Here is a 25,993-nt window from a genome sequence, read left to right on the forward strand (position 1 = left end):
TTATATAACATTCCTAGCTAGATCTAGGATAATACCTCACAATTAATCAATATTATTATTTCCAGCAAAATATGTGAATATTCTAAGCAGGCTTGAAAACTACTTTAAACAATCCCATGACAGTCTGGATTAGGTTTTGCTACCAAATGAGTTTTGATGCCACACTTTTGAAGGAAAAAAAAAACTTTTAGTTTTTCAGAGCTTTTTAGATAAAAGATTGTGAATCTATTTCCAATACTACTACATCAAAGTCCAAAGGCATTTTCAAAATACATAGAGCTTATTAATTTACCGGAGATCAAAAGTGTATGGCAAATTAAAATTTAGCAAAGTGGGAAGATGTTCCTGGCAAATATAACCTTAAAAATTAGGAAATGCCAAAGTCACTTAATTTTGATTTATTCAAACAAATTTAGTGATTGTTGAGACTACTTAAATTTTTGTGTCAATGTGTATTTGAGTACAACAGTACCGTTTGAAAACCCTGATACCTGTAGTCTTCTGTACTTTCTGTACATTTCTCTAGCTTTTGGTTTTCACATTGTTTGAGATTTCAGGGATTTAATGTATTCCCCATTTATCTTCTCCTTAGCTTGCCCCTCTTTTCAAGTGCCTATTTTGTGCAATGTAATTTGTTAAGCACTACATATGTAACACTTCTCAATCTCCATGCCTTGACACAAGGATGAGTTTTAATTGTTTGTGAGGAGTGCCCCAATTAGAACAATTAAAGTACAATTTACAATATTCCATGTGTATATTAAGTATATTCAAAGTTTTCATTATAACACCATTCTCGCTTGCAATTTGATATGCCTTTCTCAACTTTTTTTTAAAAAGGAGTGGCTTTATCACACTGTGAACTACCTATAAAACTCACAGCATAATTTATCTGTCTGTTAACCAGGGGGAAATCATAATGTCCCATATGTAAACATTGGTCACGTGTTTTTGTTTTTTTTTTTTTTTTGAGACAGGACATTGCTCTTTCACCCAGGCTGGAGTGCGGTGGCATGATCACAGCTCACTGCAGCCTCGACCGTGCGGGCTCAAGTGATCCTCCCACCTCAGCCTCCAAGTAGCTGGGACTACAGGCACACACCACCACCCCCAGCTAATTTGTTTTTATTTTCAGTAGAAGCAAGGTTTCACTATGTTGCCCAGGCTAGTCTTAAACTCCTAAGCTCAAGCAATCCTCCTTCCTCAGCCTCCCATAGGGCTGGGATTACACGTGTCTTGATGGAAGAAAGTTTGAGAACTGATACTCTAAGACATTCTAATAGCTGTAAGTCACCAGAGAGAATGCCCTGTGCTGACAAGGGAGAACTACCTTGAAATATGAAAAGAGCTGTTCTCTCATCCCATACTCTACTTTTTTAAAGAGGTGGGAAAATCATTCCCCAAACCTGAAGGAGCACTGTACTTTACTGTGGCATGCCTCAGCTGTGCTTGGCTTTTCTCCTTCTGGTTACTCTTATTATTTCCTTCCCTAACAGATTACTTGTCCAGCATCTCATGTCTAGTTAAAAACATACCAATGTTTCATGATAACTAGAGGTGAGAATCACTTTAGAGAAAAAAAAAAAAACTAGAAGGCTTTCAGAAATTTCAAACAGTGGAGGATAGGGTGAGATGAGATGTAATTACAAAAACAGAGACTATATATTGAGTGCTAACTGTGAATAAGGTCCTACATTCATTACTGTCTTGTGTAATCCCCATATTATTGCACGGTAAATATTACCATACCCATTGTGCACATATGAGAATGAAAGTTTAAGGGATGTGAGGTAACATGCTCAGAGTCCCGCAACTAATAAGCAATAGAGGCAGCAGGAGTGGAACCTAGAGCTCTTTGGTGGTACGGCCTCTGTTCCTTGTACTACAGCTTCTACTACAGGAGCACCTACAGAGAGTGATGAGGACCTTCTCAGTATTGCAAACATGCTGACTGAAATACAGCCAAAGAATGGTGAAGATGCAAGACACCTCATAAGTCAATGAACTTCAGCCCCACATTCAGAACATGACTCCCATCCAATCTTAGGCCATCTGTCCTTCGTATCAAGGTTTCTCAAAGTCAGCTGGAGGACCACCTACTTGCTTTAGAATCACCTGCTATATGTGCTAAAATCTAAATTCCATGGCCCCACCCCAGAAACACTGAATGAGAATATCAAAGGATGAGGCCTAGACACCTCCATTTCTAAGAAGGCAAGCAGGCACTCTAGGCCAGTGTTTTTCAAACTATAAGTCATGAAATCAATTTGGTAGATAATACCTAGTATTTTTTGTTTAATAAAATGGCTTGAAACAGATTGGATTTATAAAGACTAGTTAGGAATAGAAAATATCAGAGGGCACTGCACTTTGTCCTGTTTCAGGAAACTTGTTTCGGTTCTTTTATGTGGATTGGGATGTTAAAGGTATTTTTTATAATACACCTCAGTCAAAAGTATTTGAGAAATACAGCTGTTTTGAATAATTTTTATCCCCATTCTTATTTCTCCTCTAAAGTAGGTTATTGGCCTTTTATTTAATTATTCCTATTACAAAAAATGCAACCTTGTATGTTCCTTTTAGGAGTTCAGTTATTCCGTTCCAGGAGTTTGTTTTATTCCCTGAACTTTTTATCCGAGGACCATGTTTAACCATTGGTTTAATTATTTAATCAACATTTTAAAATATTTTTAATTTTTTAAGATTTCATAAAATCCAATTCATTCTCATTAATTGTTACTTTGTATTCTTCTGTTTTGTTTTTTGTTTTGTTTTGGAGACAGAGTCTTGCTCTGTCCCCCAGGCTGGAGTGCTGTGGCGCAATCTCAGCTCATTGCAACCTCCAGGTTCAAGGGATTCTCCTGCCTCAGCCTCCCAAGTAGCTGGGATTACAGGTGCCCGCCAATACACCTGACTAATTTTTGTATTTTTAGTAAAGACAAGGTTTCACCATGTTGGCCAGGCTGGTCTCAAACTTCTGACCTCAGGTGATCCATTTGCCTCCGCCTCCCAAAGTGCTGGGTTTACCGGTGTGAGCCACCAAACAAACCTAGCCTGTTACTTTGCATTTTATACAAACCTTCTCATTATCTGAAGTTATTTCACTACCTAGATTCTCGAACTTACATATTTTAACTTATTAAGTTTACATTTTGGTACATTTGGTAATATCAATGCTTCAGGGTCTACAATTAATCTTTTAAGTCTTTCATTCTCTCATCTTCTATTCATATATACTTTTAGATGAAATTCTTTACTGGCTTGCTTCTTTTGCATTCTCTCACATAATTGGCACTTATTTCAATTCTTACCTGTTTCCTTGAAAGGAAAAAAAAAAGGAAAACAATCCCCATTAATACATGAGGATTTTCTGGGTATATCTGTACAGTTTTAAAATGATGTACTGGCATTTCAAGGAAATATAATTGCCTTCTAAAGGATAATATCACATATGAACATTGAGCGCAGTTGTAATCAAAAAGTGCTTTCCACAGGTATGACTTAAAATACAGAAATATCGACAATTAGACACAGTATGTGATGACTACCCTTGAGGTAGTACAACACCCAGTGACTGAATGACAGTCACAGAATCTTCAAGCTGGAAGAGCCTCCATTCGGTCTCAGTCTTTCTCTTTACCTATTCTCTTCATAGCAGTGTTGCTCAGTGTACTAAGGACTGCCTGCATCTGATTTCCCTGGGACACATGATAAAAACAAAGCAGTAAGATTACAATGTCTTTAGTAAAGCTGAGTTTGTTTTCATTTCATAGCGACAAGAAGGAATCTGACAAAAAATACAGGAGAGATACCACTCAGGCCCATTTCAAAATGTATCCTCAGTGGTGAAATGTTAAACAATGAGATGGACTTCAAGGTACAAGTTCAAGAAAAGCATCTTCCTCTTAAGTTAAGCACCTGCTTAAGGTTAAATCTTAAAGCACAGGTATGCTACGTTGGTGGTAATGACATATGTTAAAATTAATGCCTATATTTAGTAATTTGGAGCATTTGATGTAACAATTGTAAACATTTATATACTTTTGTAAGACACTAATAATAATTTCAGGGACTTCCTGTAGTACAGCAAAAAGGCACATCTGTAATGGAACTGTTTTCAAAAAGATTTTTTTTTTAGTAGTATAGAGTTGTGAAGCCTTTATTATTTCTATTAAAGATTTCTAATATAAAAGTAATTGAAATTCATGACAAGATCTACTTAAAAATATATCCCTTGCTTTTACTCATGTTCTTTATGAAATGTAAGAAAACATATACTGTTATTAGGCTGACTAATGACTAATAATTAAAAATTGCCTGTAATTTTACTGAAAAGTATGGTTTTATAAATACTTTAGCTACTGAGTTAGACTTTCATGAGTTGCACAACATCTTCAGACCTATTTATTTTTACAACATACAGAAAACTTTTCAACTATGTAGTTACTTACAGCACAGGCCAATCGTAATCATATGTGCATCCCCATTTTCATTCAAAGATATGTTCTAAATTCAATGTCTACATGAATCTGTTTTAATGGATTAGGTATAAAAATCAGATCTATAAGATCAAAGGTCAAAGGTGCTACATATACCATTTTCAAAATATGTTCAAAGCACGGCTATCTCAAAAACTCATATGCCTTGAACAAAAAAATGGATACAAAGATCAAGATACATTTTCTTAATGCTTCAAAAATTGCAAATTTTAAAAAACATCTATGTCTCTAGAGAAAGATTTTTCCTAAAACTGCCAGAGTACCTCCAAAGAGGTAACACTAGGAAACAATATAGATGAGCCACCTTTTCAATAGCTAGCATTAAATGTGAAATGCAAATTAGGGCTTCAGTTTCAGAACCTAACAGAGACATGCAGAATAATAAAATGGGAAGTTTGAAAACACTTAGAAATGGAGAAGCAAAAACTTCTTTAAATTCTTATTTTGATAAGTAAGCCTCAAATCTAATAGATACATTTTAGATGCCAATAACTGGCAATTCATTGTCAAAATGACTTTTTTTAGATCACTATTACAAGATTTACACTATCAGAACTACTTCACTGACTTCAAAGTCCAAGGCTGTTCTTGAAAATATTGTTTTAATGAAGCAGTCACTTGATATCTCAAAGAAATACAAGAACTTATCAGACTTTTATTCTCAACATTACTAACCTCTCACATTAATTTCTGAATTGGTCAAATACATTTCCATGGGGAAGGAATATTAAAAGTTTGCTGCAATGAACAAAATAATCTGCCTAACAGTATAAATGTGGTGTTCTTTAGTAATCAGGAATGCATTTTGAATACTCTTGCCAAAAATGAAACTTTTCAAACAAGCTTTAAAAAAAACTCAAAGACAATGAAATCCATGTATTTTAGTGTGCACTAAATTCACCTTATAGAACCTTCTCATTTTGACCACTCCCATTAGCCTGCTATGTATGTGACGTATTCTGAGCTCTCTCATTGAACAAACCACCTAATTATCAGCAGTAATGCAATATTTATATTCCATAAAAAATGTTCGATGCAAAACATATATAGATTATCTAAAGTTCTCTAGATTGTCTACATGTTCAATGCAAAACTTATACAGATATTATCTAAAGTCTTCAATAACACGAAAGTATATTTTGTTACCAGATGGACACTACCAGAAAGGTCTAGTCCTCTAACTCAATACTAAGACAACAGTTTTATACTCTTAATACAAAGACAATAATTTTGTTAATGTACACATTACGTCAGCAATCCAGGAAACACCACAGATGAGGTCTCTAAATTTTCTTTCACAGAAAAGTAAGTTCAAGTTCATTTTCATTCAGAAAATACAATCTCTAAATTCACTTTGGTAATATTACAAAGCACTACAGCTGATTTACGCAATTTAGTACTAGTTTCCAAACATCAACAACTCAGAGTACCTGGGGTGTTCCTTTACAATGGAGGGGCAAACTTACAAGGTGGTTTTCTGCAGATTAGGCTCACTGTGCTGCTTTCAAATGCTCTGTAAACCCTCAGTTCTTACCCACACTGTTAACTCTCACAAATTTTCCACACACTTACTGTCCCACACATATTTTGCAGATTTTTCCACTTGGGAGTCATATATCTGAAAAAGGCACTTAACAATAGATCTCAAAGTCACTGTTTATTAAATTTACAGGCTACCGAATTGTTCCTAATTTCTCCAAACATGTAAATTTTAAAAGAAATTATGATCAATTTTGAATCAAACTAGTGCACTAAACGCTAGATTTACTGCACTGCCAACCCCACCTTTCCCCACCCCAAAAGTAACTGTTACAAACACCACAGGTTACTCAAGAAAGAGAACTTGAGAGAGAGTAAGCAAATGTCAGTCACTATAATTAGAGAGGCCTTCTGCACAATGCTTCCTTGGGTTTTTAATAATTCTCTCCACTCATACACTGCACTCTTCCTATAGTATTGTCTAGCATTAAATTTACTAGACCTTCAACGCTATGTAAAATTTCATTATAAATTAAAATGCCTATTTGCGAATAAGTTTTGAAACAATTACTTGTAAACACAAAATGAACATTTACTATCTTAATAACCCACAGCTGAATTCTAAACACTAAGAATCATAAACTGACTTATGCTGTGGGAAACTCAGTGAGACAAGGTTTCTGGGGTGCTGTAACCCCAATAAAGCATCTTCCTATGTGAACAATAAAGACCCTTATGTCATTACTAATTGTCATCCTGCTTCCCTGTATGAACAGTTTGCATACTTACCCAGGAAGGCAAATGGAAAGTACACAGGGAGGAAGATGAACTGCGGCAAAGCCTTTGTCATATGATAGTGACCTATAAAGTATCAAATAAAGGTACATCATCAGTATGGTAGGGCTTTACAATAGTACAGTCCCAAGTCCTGTAACATCTATGAAGAAAGGGTACCAAAACCCAGGAGTCCAGCTCCCACTAACCCCTCCCCTTTCTCTACCACCCCCCCCCACACTGGAGAACTGTGGGAACAGAAAGCAAAGAAGCTCCCCGTATTGAAAGGGCAGAGGCTGGGGGGCAACCCAACTAGCATTCTAGAGTATCTCCAGCACCCTCGCTTCCTACTCCCCATATGTACAAAGCAGAAAGTTGATCCATTCTGCAAACGCAAAACCCACACCGCGATCATTCATCAACTTGCACAAGTGATCACCGCCCCCAGGACAAATACACCAGTAACCAAATCATAGGGATCGATAGGCAAGCCCGAGCCTCGCCTTGCCCAGGAGCCGGCGGGAGGTGCCACCGCGGCGGCAGCGGGTCCAGGTATCGAAGCCCTCAGCCTTTCAGACCTGGGCGGCCACTGCCGTCTCCCAAACACCCAGCCCGGGTCACAATCCCCAGATTGGAGATAGGAACCGACCGGGGAAAACACATTCGCCAAAGCCCACAGCGGCAAGTGCAGGGCCACCAGGTCTGCGAGGTCAGGGTGGGGGGAGCTAGGAAACAAGGAGAGAGGAAGAGAGCGAGGGATCCCACCCCGGCTTTGTTGCTGGTCACCATCAAGTTTGCATCTTAGTACAAAATGTCGATCTTAAAGGCTGACAAGACAGAGGCAGAGGCAGAGGGAGAAAGAGAAAGGGAATAGAGTCCATCTTGCTTTGGGAAAGAGGGGGGAGGAAAAAATGAAGTGCAAATACCACACTCCGGGCGTAAAAGTCTGCTAAACACCTTTCCATAACGGAGGAGCAACGAGTGGGGTGTCCCCGTGCCCGTGCCTGCTCGAACTGGCGGCGGTCTGGGCAGAAAACGCCTCCCTCTCCTCCTCTTCCTCCTTCTTCCCCTCCTCCTTCTCCCTCTCCTCCTCCTCCTCCCGCGGGCCCCGGCGAAGATCCCGCCGCCACTGCCTCTGCCTCCGCTGCCCCCCAGGGAGACACCGCCGGCGCCCGGCCCGGCGCTGCCATTCCGGGCTTGGACCGCGCGGCGCAGAGCGCGTGGGGCCGGACGCGGGGTGGCCGCACGGGGACGTCCGCGCCGGGGACCCCCCGCGCCCCTCGGCCGCTGGCTGCCTACAAAAGTCGCGCAAGCAGAGGTGGCGGCGGCGCGCAGGGGCGGGGGGCCGCGTGGGGGCCCCCACGCCGCGAGTGGGCAACCCCAGGAGATGGCAAAGAACGCCCCTCCCCGCGCGGGGAAAGTACCCCAGTCCCAGTCAGCCACCCCGGGAACGGCAGCCCGGCGTCCGCGGCCGGGAGAAGAGAACTGGACGTGTCATTAGCAGGACAGGCAATGGTTTCAAAGCCCCAGGCCAATGACCATTAGCAGAGGCAGAGCTCGCTCCGTCCCCATCCCCCACAACCTCCACCCACCTTCCCCTTCGCGCCCCCCCCACCTCCACCCCACCTCGCGAAACTTTTCAACAAGATCCACCTGGACTAATTTGTCCACAGACAGTTAAAATATTGACTAGACCCTACACACCGGGAAGGAAGGGGAATGCACGCTTTATTTTCCTTCCTACAGAAAGGAAAGCAAAAAATAGCTTCTCTCTCTGTCTCTCCCTCTCCCCCCCACCTCTGTCGTACATGTTGTGTCTTAGCTTTTTGCATCGTTTCGTTTTACCTTCCTCATTTAGCAGAAATGATCGCGGCTATTTCACACATAAACGTGTTCCAGATTCTGGGATTCAGGGTCCTTCTAAATTACAGGACTCGGGTTCGGTCTCAGTTACGTTAAGTTTCATACAATACCAAAAAATAAATAAAATATGATAATAAATTTCTGAGGGTGAGTGAGCGAGACGAGGTGCAGGAGGAAAAGAAACCTCGAGTCTGATTTCTGTAATTTACTAGCGACCCGGATCGCAGCAAATAACAGTGTAACACGAGTGTGGCTTAAGAGGGCTGGGGAGCTCTTTCTAGAGGCATCGACCCCATCCCCGGATAAAGGATCTGCAAGTTTTCTGTCATCGCGACCAGGCAAAGCCGTAACTTACCTTCAGAAATAAGACTTTAAACGGCCAAGGCCTTCCTCCTCCCCTCCACCACCACACTCAGCCTCGCTCTCTCCACCTTAAACTTATTGACACAACATAATCCCACATTCAAGCAAAATCCTGACACAGCCTCCCTCCTCCTCTTCCCCCTCCTCTCTTCCCTCCCGTTCTCTCTCTCTCCCTCTCTCTCTGTCTCCCTCTCTCCCCCCCCTTCCCTCCCTCTTCTCTCTCCCCTTCTCCCTCGCCCTCTTCCCCCTCTCCCCCTATTCTTCCTCCAGGCTACTCTGGCACTAAAACAGCACTTTCTCTACTCGCCGCGCATTTGGGTAGGGGTGGGGGTGAGAGGGCACTGATCTGCGGGGCCGGAACACCCAAATCCCAACTCTCCAGATGAACGAGCAACTGGGCTGCTGTTCCCGGTCACCAACGCACACGAAACGTTCAATAAATCCACCGAAGGCTGGCTCCTCGTACCTTCCTCCACTGCCCCTGCTCCCCAGGCCCCACCTCCCCGGCAGCCGAGACCAGGCAGGGCTCCACGTACTTTCGCCGAGATGAAGTTTGGGGCTCCCCGGGCGGCCACGAGCCGCCCGCCGGCGTGAGGGCTGTTGTTGTTTTCCTGGGGCCGCTCCAGCCCGCGCCCCGGCGCCCGTGCCCCTCTCGGGCGGCGCTGCCTGTGTGCCGAGAGGTGCTGGTTGCAAACGCAGCCTGGCACCGGCTGGCCTACTACTCCCCAGCCCGGCCCCCAGCCTCCCGCTCGTAGGGCACTGCCTCCGCGCCCCCCGCCCCCCGGCCCCAGCCGGCGCGGCCGCCGCGACCCTCGCCCCCGACCTCTCCCGACCCAAAGTTTTGGCGGAGGGGGAAAGTGCCCAGGGAGCGAGCCGGCTGGCGGAGGCTCCGGACGCGCGGGGTTCCCTCCGTCTTCCTCAAGTCCACCCTACCGGCTGCCGCCGCCGCCGCCGCCGCTGCTGCTCCTGCCGCGGAGTCCTTGGGGCTGCAGCCCGGCAGCTCGCAAGTGAGTAGGAAAACAGAAAGTGAGGGGAGTGCGCCCGGGGAGGGCTGGGGATGGGGGGCGCCTACCTCGCGGGCTCGCCGGGCGTGAGGGCGTGTGTGTAGCTAGCCCTCAGCGGCCAGTCAGGGTTTCTCTATGGGAAAGTGGAGAGGAGCTCGCGGAGCCGCTCTGCCTCCGCTTCACTGTACACTGCTCCACATACAGTACATGCAACCCGGAGAGACTGAAAACACTCATTTTATATAAGGCAGCCTGCCATTGGTCCGCGCCGTGACGGACAGGCCGCGCAGCCAAACAAGAGGCCTGTTACACCCAAACACACGCACACATACACACATTTTACAGAGACACACAAAGATCATCACATTTTCTATTTTCTAATGTTCGGGACCTGTAGACAGTAGGAGAGGACAGGTAGAGAGGCCCAGCAGAGTGGGGTAAAGGGGAAAACCCCTGTCTGCACCAAGTTGTAAGGCTTGAAACTGGTGTCCTTTTGACTTGGGAGGGTTATGGTAATAAACTACAACTCCACTGGATATGGAAGTGAGGGGGTTTTTCATCGCTGCCTTTTGGTGCCCCATGGAAGAGGCCTGCATTGTGTTACGATTTTACAGCCTGACCCGGCTAACAAGTGGCCAAGAAAGGCTTTTATCACCTTGGATTTCTTTTGTCAATGGGTTAGCTATCACATAGGCCAAAATAGTGCAAGATAAGTTTATCAGGACTCTGATGCATTGAGGTTGTTAATGCCTCATTCGTAGGTAGATTCAAAAAAATCAATATAACAACACACAAACAAAGATAAACATTTTGCTGAAATAGCCGAACAACTTTTAACTGGTCAGTGGACTGCCATCACCTGTGTGGACATGCAAACTGTGCTATTAGGTAAAATAAGTCATGGAAGATTGGCTATTGACCCTTAGCCTTCAAAACAGACCTTTGATTCAATATATACAAGATTACATTTTGCATATTATATATAAAAATATATGATTCTTTACATATTTCACATCTCATGTGAACATCATATGTTGCATGACTTTTGGAGATGATGAACCTCCGGACTGGTCTTTCTGATTGTTTTTCAACGATGCAACTTCGGCAGATTATATTAGACACTTCAATATAAATAAGTCAACAGGTTGGTGGAAAGAAGTCAAAGCTGGAAATTAGAAGGAATAAATTGTAGATTAAACTCTTTAACCAGCTGAGCAATCTTGAGCAAGTTACTTAACCTCTCCAATGCTCAGACTTGGTTTTGATTTTTAAGATTAAAATAAGAAGCTTTTCCAGATTCCCTCAATTAAATGTTTATTCAGCATCTACTATGGTCAGGCATCATCTTAGGCCTAGATGTTTTCTTAGGGTTCCTTCCGTTTTAAGAGTCGGTGAATTATTCTTAAATACAAACATTTTGTAGATTACATAAACACTACGATTTTATGGCCTAGGTATGTAGCTTTAAAACTTAAAGAAAACCTGACTAAGGGAACTTACTTCAATTCCCCTTTTAGTTCCTTGATGCTGTCTAAAGGTTTTTCTTTTGCATCCATAAAGTTGTTAAAAGAGTGTATGTGTGCGTGTGAGCACTCCTGTGTAAGAGGGAGAAAGAGAAATAAAATCAGAAAAGTTTAAAAAGTTCAGAAAACAAAGTGGTATTTAGAAATGTGATGTTTATTTTTTGAGAAAAATCATTTTTAAAAGGAAAAGTATATAAAAATCACAGCATTTTATTTATTTATTTTTTTTTTATTTTTGAGATGGAGTCTCACCCTGTAGCCCAGGCTGGAGTGCAATGGCGTGCATGATCTCAGCTCACTGCAACCTCCACCTCCCGGGTTCAAGAGATTCTCCCGCCTCTGCCTCCCGAGTAAGCTGGGACTACAGGCACCTGCCATCATGCCCGGCTAATTTCTGTATTTTTGTAGAGACGGGGTTTCACCATGTTAGTCAGGCTGGTCTCGAACTCCTGACCTCAGGTGATCCACCTGCCTCGGCCTCCCAAAGTGTTGAGATTACAGGCATGAGCCACGGTGCCCAGCCAATCACAGCATTTTAAACAGATAATATCAAAGTTTATATTAGGGGCGGGCGCGGTGGCTCACGCCTGTAATCCCAGCACTTTGGGAGGTGGAGGTGGGTGGATGACCTAAGGTCAGGAGTTCGAGACCAGCCTGACCAACATGGTGAAACCCCCATCTCTACTAAAAATACAAAATTTAGCCGAACGTGGCGGTGGGCACCTGTAATCCCAGCTATGCGGGAGGCTGAGGCAGGAGAATCACTAGAACCCAGGAGGTGGAGGTTGCAGTGAGTCGAGACCACATCATTGCACTCCTGCCTGGGAGACAGGGTGAGACTCCGTCTCAAAAAAAAAAAAAAAAGTTATATTAATGGCAGTTTCATTTAGTTGACACAAGGAACAAAATGTTCTTTATCCACACTACACTGCTCTGAGGTCAGTGCTAAGTATCATTATCTCTAGTTTACCCATAGAAGAAATGAGTCAGGGACAAGTTATATAGCCTGCTCCATATTGCACAGAATGACAATGAAGAAGGAACTTGAACCGAGGACTTTTAATACTCAGCACAGGTTTTGAGTAATTTGACAACCCTTCCCTCCAAATCATGAACTTCAGAAGCAAGAGGGAATTGGAGGGAAAACAAAAAAACTTTCATAGTATTTCACTGTGCTCCTTTTTGAAAAGGAAAAAAAGTCAACAGGAGTAGCTATATTTAATTGCAGAGCGAAGTGTTGTGCATCATTTGCTAATAGAACTATTTTGTGAAAAATAGAAAAGACTAGCCTACTCCCCACTCTTATCCCCAACCTCCAACCATAGGAAAACATTCTTCATATTTTTATGGTCACAAGATATTTTTGTTGAATTACACTTAGCTTAGCAGAATTATTTAGAGCTTCGGTCTTCAAACTTTTAGATCACACATTGCTATCAGTAAAATGTTTGAGCATATAGTCTCAATATATATATTCACGTACACATTAAAAATTCACCACTGGGCCAGGCATCGTGGCTCACACCTGTAATCCCAGCGCTTTGGAAGGCCAAGGCAGGAGGATTGCTTGAGGCCAGGAGTTCAAGACCAACGGTTTGAGACCAACCTGATCAAGATAGAGAGACACCATCTCTACCAAAAAAGAAAAAAAAATGCACCATTGCATAGATATATTATTTATTATTATAAATCATATATTTACAAAAACAAAATTTAAAAGCATGAGATAAAAAATAAATAAGAGTTTAATTTCTTCTATAGTCCATAGAAGCATGGATTCCTATGATAGAGTCTTAGCACATGCCCCAGGACTTTGCATTCCAGTTTGGACACCTCTGAGAGTGCAAGGTGCTAACTGACCAAGACTGATGCAGAAGAGCATAAAGTGTATTGCAGTGACTTCCTATAAGTCATTACTACTACTAGAAAATTGGTAGGTCCACAGGGCCTTCAGATTGAGAGAATGACACTTTTTAAAACTCATATTATATATTGGTAGTGTATTTCCATTGGGCGTCATGTTCCAGCATAAGCCATTTTTCAATATTCTTTGGCAGAATATTTATTGAGAGGGTTCCATGTGCTCTTGTGCATGTCAGATGCCGGAAAAGGAAAATTGCCTGCTCCTAGGAGAAGGGATAGAATAGAATTCCATTCTCCTGTGTGATCCGTTGGGCCTCACTGCTAAGTAAGGAAAGGAGGCTTAGAGCTAACTTTAATGTAGTATTTTACCATTTTGGAAATACTTTTAAAATGTTTATTACCTCATTTGAGAATAAATACCAAGAAATTTTAAATGCTAGTTATGCTCGCAACTTAAAATATGATCAGAAAATATCATAGCTTTCATGGAGTTTACTTACTTTTTATAATGTAGGGTTATGAAAATAAAAACAATGGTTGATTACTTGGGCAAAATGGCATTAAAAAGGGACGACCCTTTTCCCTTCTTGTTTTCATGTCTGTTGACCAATCACAGACTAAACTCACATGATTATCGTACTTCTCCTTCTCATGGCTTTGTCTGCTTTCTAAATTTTATTTTATATGGGCCGTTTTTTTGTGACATAAAATAATTTTGGGAAAGTAAATTTAAGTGTGTGTTTAAATGTGTATAAACAAATGTATATATTGTTTAAATGTATGCCTACACATAATTTATTTCTTTATTCATATATGACTTCTTTATACAATCCTAATACAAATCCTGATTTTGCCACTTTTTTTTTTTTTTTTTTTTTTTTTGAGACACAATCTTGCTCTGTCTCCAGGCTGGTGTGCAGTGGCACAATCTCCGCTCACTGCCACCTCTGCCTCCCCGGTTCAAGCGATTCTCCTGCCTCAGCCTCCTGAGTAGCTGGGATTACAGGCGCATGCCACCATGCCCGGCTAATTTTTGTATTTTTAGTAGAGACGGGATTTCACCATGTTGGCCAGTATGGTCTCCATCTCTTGACCTCGTGATCCTCCCGCCTCGGCCTCCCAAAGTGCTGGGATTACAGGCATGAGCCACTGTGCCCAGCCCTGATTGTGCCACTTTCTAGCTGGGTAACTTTGGGAAAATTCCTTAATCACTCTGACTCAGTTTCCTTGTTTATTAAATGGGAATAATCATAATTGAAACAATACATATAAAATGCAGCAGCCTGGAATGTACTGAAGATTCAATCAGTATTATTCGTGTTTATCTTTCCACACAGACAAACCAATGACAGATGCTTTACAGAAAGTATTCTAGGACTTAACTATTATATCAAATGAAGTTTATGGAACCTGTTACAACTTACTTGCCCAGTGTTTGCAATTTCCTTTTAGCCTACACTCTACCAACTCCACCATCTCTGCACATAAAAGAGATGTCAGCCTGATCCCAGGATAAAGCAAACATCTTATTGGGTGGGCATTATTAAGCACCTAAAAAAGCAAACTTGTAATAAATCACTCTTTGAAACAGGCCTTGTTTTGTGCACTGAAACTCCAGATAGTTACAATGATGAGGGTCTGCCTTACATAACAATTTATGACTTGTACTTGACCTTGCTGAGCTTCAGCGTTTTTTCTCTTTCTATAGGAAACAGTGTTTTTTCTCTTTCTATAGGAAAATAAATAGAGAAAATCATACCTTTCTCCTCAGGCCAGTGCAAAGTCAGTAAAAGTTAGAGCTTGGATAGTTGGACCACTTCTTAGCACCAATGCAGAAATTCATACTCTTGAAGACAACCAGCTTCTATTGTGTCCTAGAAGACTTGGGGATAAGAAAGAAAGAGGAGAATACCCTGCTTTCCTAGGGTGATTCTTGGGGCCAGACATCTTTGAATTCCCACTCTCCTGTGATCTTTTATGACATTTTATCTGTATTATTCTTAAGGCATTCAAATATCTTGCCTCGCGTTATGTTGTGTATGTATTGGTAGAGATCTTTATCTGATGGCAAACACCTTGAGGAAAATATTGTCTCCTTCAAGGTTTTGTTTTCCAACAGTGGCTAGAACAGTAACTAATACATTGACTGACATGTAACAGTAACAACAAAGATTTGTAAAATTAATGAAGAAGACAAGCAAAAACAAACAAAAATACCATAAATTCTAAGGAAGCTCAGAGAGAATCCAAGGATAAGAGAAGTGTCAGAAAAGGTTGGGGGATCCCAGATATATGGTAAACAGAACTTAAATTGTAGGCATTATAAATTATACTTGCATATTGTTGTAATTTTCTAAAGCACTTTTACATGAGACAGGCTAGCATACTCACTAAAATCCAGATGAGGTAGGTGAGACAGATAGAGGGACCTTCTTTATAAATGAAAACCAATAAAGCAAGGAAAGGTTAAATTATTCCTTTAATATTATAAAGCTAGTAACAGAGTTGGGTTAATACAAAGGTCCTAGACTCCTCACTCTGGAAGCTGTCTGCTTTTTTTTGGAGGAAGGGAGAGGGGAGTGACCAGGGAGACACTTAAGGATCATACTATAAAAATAGGTCTCCCTAAGTGGACAGTGATTTTACACTAATGGAGTTGATCATCAAATCAGTATGCTTTAGCATTAGCAGAGAGGTCTTTCTAGCCATCGTCCCATTAGAAGTGTCAACAACATCCCCAGCAAGGAACTTCTGCTATGACACATCCAGATCCTGGGAACTCCCTTCTTGCCAAGACAGTCTATTTCATCTTCTGACAGTTTTGACCACTACAAAGTTCTTTCTGGTATTTTAACATCATTTCTCTCCTTTTAAGTTTCACATTGTTTCTTTTTCTACCCCCTTGAGACCACAAAAAAACAATCTAATCCCTCTTCCATGTGGCACTTGATATATATATATATGAAGACAGCTATCATGACTGCTCCCTGACTTGAGTTGCACGTTTTCCAAGCTAATAGCCCCAGGTCCTTAAAACTTTCTTCCTAGGGACCATTGTTGATTCTTGATCTCTCAAACCCTGCCGATTGTCTTTGTGGATGTGCTCCTTGACGTATGATATACAGAGCAGGTGGGAGCTGAGGCAGTGTGCAGAACAGCATGACCATGGCTCCTCGATACAATATTTCTATTAATGCAGCTTGAGATAGAGCATGTTTTTTTGGCAGTCACTTTGTTACAAATCACTCTGCTGGCCCATATTGTGCTTATTCTCAAAAACAAAAGAAGTTTTTAAAACGTGGGCTGTTAAGCCGTGTCTTCTCCATTCTGTATTGTATCATTTATTTGGGACATATTGAGGCATAAGCATTTTTAACCTTGGTATTGTACAGTGATTAAGAGCTGAGTTTTTGGAGTTATACCAAGATGGGTCAGTATTTGGATCCAACACTTACTAACTTTGTAAACTTGGACAAATTATATAACTTCCCTTTGCTTTAGTTCCTCATGTAAAAAGGAGGTAATAATAATGTACCTTATAAGGTTATTATAAGAATTAAGTAATATATGTAAAATACTTAAAACAGTGGTTGTCATGTAAGGAATACACAAAATAGAGTTTTCCTTTCTCTCTTTTTTTTTTTTAAAGCCGGTGAGATTCAGCCCATAATTCCACTTTGCCAACATCTTTTCGTATGCGGTCGTTTTATTTAACACATTTGCTATTGATCTCAGCATCTTGGTTCATTCACAAATTTCATGGCTTCTTTACATTTTTCCAAGTCGTTTTTAAAAGCATTGTCCAAGGCAGAACCGAAAAGCACCCACCTCTCAATATATTGGTTAACATTGATTTATTAACCAGCACGCCCATGGCCACAGTTGTTGAGCCATGATAGAGTCACCTATTTTCACCTAAATTTTTATTATTTAAACCTAAAAAAATTTATAGAGAATAATATAATGTAGCGGCCACCTAGGAGCTTTATTACTACTTAACATGTTATTATACTTTCTCAGATTTATTTATAAGAGGTAAAACATTGCACATTCAGTTGAAACCACCTTCCCTGGTCCGGTCCTCTTCCACTTCTCCCCAGAGGTGACCATTATTGTGTAATTTCACTCTCATCCTATCCATATTTTTTGTAGTTCATTTATTAAAATACTTAATGTAGCTTTATCAAAAAGGGCTTATGAAATTTGCATTTACTAATGTTATCAGAGAGTTCTTTGATAAGTGGAGTATTTAACAATGCTGGTTAATTAAAATAAAAAAAAGAAATTATAGAAGGATATGGGATAGCTCCTAGAAATAAAGAAGAAGCTAGAGAATGAGACCTCAGAAAGCCCAAAAACAGTGTCACCTCCAGGTATTGACATCATTTTAGGTTAGAATATCTTCATTATGATGAATTTGCTCAAACTCTTTTCCATGCATTTATCATGCCACTAAAGAGAGTGGGAGAGTGGCTTCGCCGTGTTTGGTGCTTACCCTTTGGCTAGGGTAGTAGAGGACACTTTGCTTGCTTACCTTGTGTGGGGAGGAGGTGCAGTGAGGGAGGAGGCAAGAAGTCGAGTTAGGACAGAAATATTTAGAGGGATACAATGTATTGGAAACATTATGGTTATTGGTGGATTCACAGATGTTCATTTTATAAGGTATATAAATGTTAGATTGTTTTTGTAATATGTATCAAATATTTTTAAAAATAAACTTTAACAAAACAATAGGAAAAAAAAAACATTGCATGCAAAGAAGGCTTTTTGGTTACCAGTGTAAAAGTAGAGAACTAGTAAGAGAAGAAGGCAAATAGATACCAGACAGGTGGAAACGAGAAATCTATAACATCCCCAACAGCCACCATGCAACTGAGCTATTGTTTATTAACCTTGTTACAAAGGAAATATAAATTTAGGCTAGTCTTGGTGACACTGTGCTGGCTTCTAGAGATTATGTCATCCTTTTCTAAGTATGCACACGTCTTTCCTTCACTTGCCTATCAGATTTCATTTAATTTCAAGGGCCACAAAGCTACTCAGATAAGCCTTAAAAAGGGGGAAATTAATTGTACCGCTCTTGGGGGTTTCTCACAGAATTCAAGAGCTTTAAAGATAACTAAGCATGGAAACAAAAGCACACACCTCTGTGTCAGTAGGTGTCAGTGTCACCAGGTGAAGGGCAAGGATTCACCTGTAATGGAGGGCTGCTCTTTTGGTGTTTGTAGGCAGAAACAGTCTTCTAAAGTGAGCATGGGAATGGGAGGATGTAATGGGCATTCTACTACATATCACTTTCTACAATCTTATCTAGGCCCAGTGTCTCTTTTACCATTCTATAATTTCCAGAATTCACCTTTTCCCCCTCAACCCCAAGACATTTAACTAGAATTACTCAGAATGTTTATGGCCTGAACTTACATCTGCAAATATTCAGAAATAAATTATTTCTTTATATGTTTATTTATTTGTTATATTCATTGACTTGTTCTGGAAAGGATTTTTGTTGGAGTTCAACAGTTCAATCTTAACTGCATATTTTCTTAAGACCCTCAGGTATTATTCAAGAGTGTAGGAAATCTGAACTCATTTTGAGTGTCTAGGTGGTCTCAAAAATTTTTAAATGCTTTAACTTCCATTATATTCCACAGTAATCTACTCAAACTAGCTGAAGAAAAAGGAGGATTTATTAGAATCGTTATACAGGTAAGGTTACAGCAAGAAACACGTAATCGAAAGCTATAACTGAAACCCCAAATGAAGTGAGATTTTCAGGGCTTGGAGACAGGAGATAGGCGATAGGCCAGGAGCATTGTCTGAAGGTGCAGTTGCAATACAGGAAGTACAGTTGGCGAGAAAGTCTGCTTTTTCCTGCAGTAGGATGGGACATACAATTGAGAAGTTAACTAAAACAATGATGTTTTGAGGTAAAGGGGCTAAAACTAAGGGGGGGGGATGTTAAATGATGTTATTGTATGAATTCCCCTCTATGCTCACCCCCACCTATATGAGTTACTGAAAAAAACAAATGTGTTGAAAGTGGCCTACCAGAAAGAACAAGCCTTATTTTTTCTTTTCTTTTCTTTTCTTTTTTTTTAAGAGAGGGTGTCACTCTGTCACCCAGGCTGTAGTACAGTGGTGCCATCACAGCTCACTGCAGTCTCAACCTCCCAGACTCAAGTGATCTGTGATCCTCCCACCTCAGCCTCCTAAGTAGCTGAGACCACAAGTGCACACCACCACACTCAGCTAATTTTTAAATATTTTGTAGTGATGAGGTCTCACTGATCAGGCTGGTCTCAAACTGCTGGGCTCAAGTGATCTGCCTCAGCCTTTCAGAGTACTGGGATTACAGGTGTGAGCCATAACACCAGCCAAGGACAAGCTTTAAAAAAGAACAATGTGACAGTGCTCCAAAAGGAGGGGTTAAATACTATTCCTGAAATTAGGCTGAAGTCCCTTTACAATGGAAGAATGGACTGTAGGACTTAGAAGTACTGAGCTATTTGGAAAGAGATATTTTCCTTTTCCATCATCTGACACTTTTCTTTAAACACCATCTTCTTCCTTCAAAAACAAAACTAACCTGTCGGATAGCTAAAGTTCTCTTTCCCACTATCAGATTGATTGTTACAAATTTGTTAAAGTGCTGACCTATGGACAGGGCCATTGAACAGAGGAAAAATAAAATGAATAATTTTGTCTGTGACAATATAGAAGGAGGAAGGGAAGGAAGAAAGAAATAAATAAAGAGGACTGTGACCTGAGTAGGAGAAGACGGAGAGGAAATAATATTAAGTAATATTAAAGAAAGCTTTTGCTAAATATACAACTCTGAATTAAGAGAAGCAAGAGGTCTCCTGAGGCCTCTGCAGCAACAGCTGGGACAGGTGGAGAAATAGGGGTCTTCATGCCCGCTAAGTTCCCATCTCCTCTATTTTAATCTTTTTTATTTATTTATTGAGACAGGTGCTCACTCTGTTGCCCAGGCTGGAGTGCAGTGATGCGATCTTAGCTCACTGCAACCTCCATCTCCCAGGTTCAAGCAATTCTTGTGCCTCATCCTCCCCAGTAGCTGGGACTACAGGCATGTACCACCAAGCCCAGCTAATTTTTTTTGGGGGGGAGGGGCGGTAGAGATGAGGTTTCCCTGTGTTGGCCAGGCTGGTCCTATACTCCTGTTCTCAAGTGACCCGCCACCTCAGCCTCCCAAAGTGCTGAGATTACAGATGTGAGCCACTGTGCCCCGCCCCCCGTCTACTCTAGACACGACCAAGTCCATAGCTGCAGCAGAGTCAAGGCCCCCTGTGGCCATCCTGACTTAGTGTGCATCTTTCTTCTAAACCTTAATTGCTGAATAGAGTCCCATTCCTTCTCCTTTCCAGTCATACTTTGTTCAGAGGAGAAAGGCAAGCACCAGAAAGCACCTCCACCCCATCTAGGCTCCCCTTCCTAATTTGGAGGCTATATCTGCTCTCCCAGCCTTCATTGACTGGAAATTACCTCTATCACTCCAGCAGGAGGAGAGCTAGCAATTCAGAAGGGCTCTCCAAAGTGTGAATGGAGAAGAGCTGGTGTAAGGACTTGGTGAACATCTGAGAAAACAGTGACTCTTCAATCCTGAGTGAAGTAAAGAAGAAAGAGGCACCCAATAATGCTCAAACTATTATTATGGTGAGGATAGAAGAAAGAACCAAGCTCTAGAAGTCACTAAATTGTATGGGTCATTTACTCATTAATTCATTCAACAACATTTATGACCTGGCTTCCCTGTGCCAGGTACTATGATTATTGTAAGAGACAACAAACAGATCCCTGTGCTAATGGAGCTTATGGTCTACTAGCAGAGGCAGCTTTAATATACAAAATAACACAAAGTATTCCTCAGAATCAGGGATGGAGGCAGAGCAGACCAACTTGCAATGCTAGAGGAATATAAAAGCGGAAGAGCAAACCTCAGGACCTGAGGGTGCTAAGGTTTGTTTTAAAGAGTAAAGTGGTTTTCTTTAGTCAGCTAAGGAAAAAAAAAGCTGGATTATAGGATCTTTAGGTTTTTAGTTTGGCTTTATATTCTAAGTGAAAGAAAATTCCACGTTGGAATGTGTCCTTTTTGATTTGTGTGGTCACTGTTATTCTTTTTAAATTCTTGGGTTTGTGTGTAGTAGTGAGTAGCTGGGAGAGATTATTTTGCTTACCTCAGAAATTTCTGTAGGAGGCTAAATGTATTAGGAATATTCAGCAAAAAAATGTAAGTATTAGTGGTTATAAGAAAATATGTCAGAAAATACTACACATTGGAGGTTTCAGGTGGCAGCTACACAGAACAACAAATAGTTCATGTGCTGGCAACAAGAATGTCTATTTCCATAGTTAAAGCATGTCTGGTAAGAATGGCAAACACTAGATATTGATGTAGATTTTAGTTTTTATTTATATTTTGGAGAGGCATAATTACATTTTGATTTTATGTCATTTCTTATGGAATAGACCTGTTATGCTACTGGGATTGTGTATCCTCAGTAAGCTATGCAATTTGTATTGATATTTGCTTTATCTGTACATGTTCATAGGGTGTGTATGAACTAAGGCTCCCAGGGGAGGCAGAATTACTTAGAGCTTAAAAGCTGGTGCTTCTGGAGTCAGAAAGATACGGATTCAAACACCAGCTCTGCCATACTACTGACATGACCTTGACCAAGCATCTTAATTCTGCCAAAGCTTTGGCCTCGGTTTCCTAAACTGTAAAATGGGAATTTTAATGGTTCCTACCCTTAAGGGTTATTATGAGAATTAAACAAGATGATGCATATAAAAACAATCACTGACAATAAATAATAGCTGTTATTTTAAGTGCGGCTTGTGATATAGAGTGATGTTTAGTGCCCAGTGATAGGGAGCCCTGGATAATAAATAGAAATTTTATCTTCTGATTATGATAATTAAAATGCTTGAGAGATTCGGTAGGGCCATTCTTTGAAGATTGATAAAAATTTAATATGGTGGCACAGTATTATACAATGGATGAGATGAACTAAATATTTACTTACGTTTTCTTTACAAAAGATAGTGGTGTTCTCAATTATTTAGGTAACACTGGAGAAATCCAGAGTATTTGTGTACTTTTTACTTGACTTGTTTAGCTTTTTGTTTGTTTTATTTTTGTTTTGAGACAGGGTCTCACTCTGCTGCCTAGGCTAGATTGCAGTGGCATGATCTTGGCTCATACAGCCTTGACCTCCTGGGCTCAAGCAATCCTCCTACCTCAGCCTCCCAAGTAGCCGGGACTGCAGGCATGTACCACCATGCTCAGCTAATTTAAAAAAATGTGTAGGGTCTGGGTTTCACCATGTTGCCCAGGCTAGTCTAGAATGCCTGGCTCAAGTGATCTGCCCACCTCAGACTCCCAAAGTGATGGGATTACAGGCATGAGCCAACATGCCTGGCCTTATTTAGCTTTCTTAATATGTGTCTAATAGAAGAAGATCTCATTTTTAGCTCTAAATTTTCATTGCATCCTTAGTATCATATAGCCTTATGATAGTGTTTTTCAAAGTGTGCTTCACTAGAATCATGGAGGTGACTTGTTAGAAACTCTGATTCCTGGCCCTGATGTGGCAAGTATCTGAATTTTAAATAAATGCCCAACCCAGCTGATTTTTATGAACATCTGAGCTTCAGAATGACTAGACCACACAAATTATGGTGTTCCACAAATAAGCTATACTCCTGAAGCTCGGTCAGGTTTGTGCTTATTACTCAAATAGTAAGTTGGGTGATATATTTATGTGGCATACCCTGACACCTTCACGGAACATAAACTTTTCTGTACTTTATGCCTTAACAACCCCTTCCAAATCATTTGATTAATAATGATTAACTTTCTCTTCTAGTCTTGAAAAACAATTGTCTTTCCCTGCTTTTTCTGGTAACAGCTAAATTGTTAAGCTTATCCTTTTTACTAAAGAGCAGGACTCAGCCGGGCACCATGTCTCATGCCTATAATCACAGCACTTTGGGAGGTCAAGGCACTTCAGCCCGGGCAACAGAGCAAGATTCTGTTCAAAAACAAAACCAAAACAAACAAACAAACAAATACAGTAGGGCTGGACGGCCGAGTGCAGTGGCTCACACCTGTAATCCCAATAATTTGGGAGGCTGAGTGGGAGAATCACTTGAGCCCAGGGGTTCAAGACCATCCTGGGCAACATGATAGAGCCTCATCTCTACAAAAAATACAGTACAATTAGCCAGGTGTGGTGGTGTGCACCTGTGGTCTTAGCTACTTGGGAGACTGAGACAGGAGGATAGCTTGAGCCCAGGAGGTCAAGGCTGCAATTCGCCAAAATCACGCCGCTGCACTCCAGCTTCTGCAACAGAGCAAGACTCTGTCCCCCCATCAACCCCCATACCAAAAATAAAAAGAGTAGAGCTGGGGATGAAGCAAAAGTTAATAGTTCTGTGATTGGTATCCACAGAGAACCTCTAGTTTATTCCAGCCTCTTCATGGTTGACCTTGTTAAAGCTGGTCTTTCCCTCCCCCATCCCTGTCCCCTAAAGTCTCATACATCCTTGGCGTACCAAGCCTTATGACCCTGACCCTTCCTGTCCTGTTCACTGCTGCAGATCCATTTTGATCTCTGATTGCTATCTGATTCTGTTTCTAGAAATTTGTTAACCATGAAAGTGGTAAAACATATTTTCATAAGTTCCAGTTTATAAATGGAGAAAAATATATGTGTAGAAGTGCCAGTGTGAGTCGAGGGCAAGGAGGAGAAAGGGAAAAACACCTATGAATTCAGGGAAAGAATCTCTACCTTTATATTGCCTGGCCCTTAGGTAGTTACAGGCAAAGACAGTTGAGCCACGGAGGTACATCTGATGCTGCCTCAGCATGTTGAATCTGCAAGTATGTAGCCTGCTAAGCCATTTTCTACTGCTCAGGCAACTTGACAAATTTTGATATTTGAAGTTCCCTGGTTTAGGGGATTGATTGGTGAAGAAGACAATGCTAATTGCCTTTTGATTAAAGATGTTTTTAGGAAATCCTTCTAGCTTTAATGGAAGTAACATTCTTTATATGGTAAATTTGGAGATTGCAATTCAGGAAAGCAAAATCTCTTCAGCATGAATCTACAATGAAAGATGACACCTGTCCCATGAAAGATACCTGTCCATTTATAAACTTTAATAAAATCAGGCCCATATGCTGAGATGGCTCCCACTAGTACTGTCTGGGCCACAGGGGTGGCCTTATAGTCTGTTACAGAGCAGTAGTTATACACACAGCCTTTGGAGTCAAATAAATGTGAGTTTTGAATCCTGGCTTCACTGCTCACCAGTTAAGTGAACCTAGACAAGTTATCTACTCTCAGTTTCATAAACTGTAAAATGAGAATAATAATAGCTGTGTGAGAAAAATAAGGTAATGGTCATAAAGCCTGTAGTATTGTCCCTGGCATGTAGTGGTACTCAATTGTTCACCTTTGTTGTCTTCTTATGATTCTATTGTCCCACTCTTTTTGCGCACCTTGTCCAAATCTTTCCAAATGTAACCATGTAACATGTCAAGATGTTCCTAATTCCCTATTCTTCATTTTCTCAAATTCATTATTAAGTCAACAAATATTTCCTGAACACCTATTATGTGCAAGACACTATTCTGCCTACTTAAGTCACAGAACAAAACAGACAAAAATCCTTGTCATCATGGAGCTTACACCCTAGTTAGGGGGAGAAATACAACAGATAAGAAACATAGCAAATAAGTTCCATAGTATGCTAAATGGGATTAGTATTGTGGGAAAAAAGTAAAGTAGGATTATATATGGAGACTGAGTGTGGCGGTGGAGGTTCCATCCAGTTTCAAATGTAATGGTCACGATAGGCCTCACTGAGTTGTTTAAACATAGAGGGAATGGGAAATACCTTTTTTTATGAAATTATGCAGAGCTCAGTATACTTGGGCAATTTTAGGCAAAAGTAAGGGGCTAGAATGCCTAAAACAACTGGGAAGTCATGCCTTAATTTCTCAAATGCAACAGAAAATAGCAGAAGGAAGCTTGATGGTACTTGCCCACTGGATAGCAAGAAACATTTTCTGTTTGCTTTCCCTTTCTGATCTCACTCCCCTCTATTCTCCAAGGTTACAGACTCTTAACCCCCTCAGTTTCACCTCTCGGGATCTTGAGAGATGGATAATGTTATCAGTAAAAGTTGAGAAATTAGAGCTTCTTATGTTATATCTCTATGTTTTCTGTAACGTCGAGTTTATATTACATAAAACTATGTTCTACATAACAAAGTTAAATCCTTTGCAACTCAGGGATACTTACACAATTTAACTATAAATTTATGATTAGGTTTAACGTTTGGCAATTTTTATTAAAACTTTTATTAAAACAGCAGCAGAATTTTTTGTAAGCCTAGTAAAGTAGGAAGAGCACTGCGATGGGATTCAAAGACCAGGAGCTGCCCTAGCCCTGCCACCAATTGTCCTTTGGCAGTTCTGTGCCCAAGACTTTCTCATCTGTAAATTGGGAGTGGGAGGAAGTGTCCCTTCTCCCTATGTAATTCCACATGTCTTTGAAAAGCTCCAAGGAAAGTTTTCTTCTAGAAGCTGAAGTGG

At 40.8% G+C, this 25,993-nt stretch overlaps 1 protein-coding gene across 8 annotated transcripts in view; it reads right to left on the reverse strand.

Moving 5' to 3' along the window:
- The window catches only part of BBX (BBX high mobility group box domain containing), a 295,180-nt gene extending 284,958 nt beyond the window's left edge, over positions 1 to 10,222 (reverse strand). For 6 of the 8 annotated variants that reach the window (XM_030801619.1, XM_003261768.4, XM_030801620.1 and 3 more), the window contains exons 1-2: positions 10,051 to 10,222; positions 6,768 to 6,839 (exon numbers count right to left, since the gene is read on the reverse strand). The gene's annotated coding sequence lies outside the window, so the exon portion shown is untranslated. Of the gene's footprint in view, positions 1 to 6,767; positions 6,840 to 8,970; positions 9,059 to 10,050 lie in introns of those variants that run through there. The other 2 variants (XM_030801613.1, XM_030801612.1) reach the window with 2 other exon arrangements.
- Between the last annotated feature and the right edge of the window lie 15,771 nt (positions 10,223 to 25,993).

Source organism: Nomascus leucogenys, chromosome 21 (genome assembly GCF_006542625.1).
Source record: "Nomascus leucogenys isolate Asia chromosome 21, Asia_NLE_v1, whole genome shotgun sequence".
Lineage (NCBI taxonomy): Eukaryota > Metazoa > Chordata > Mammalia > Primates > Hylobatidae > Nomascus > Nomascus leucogenys.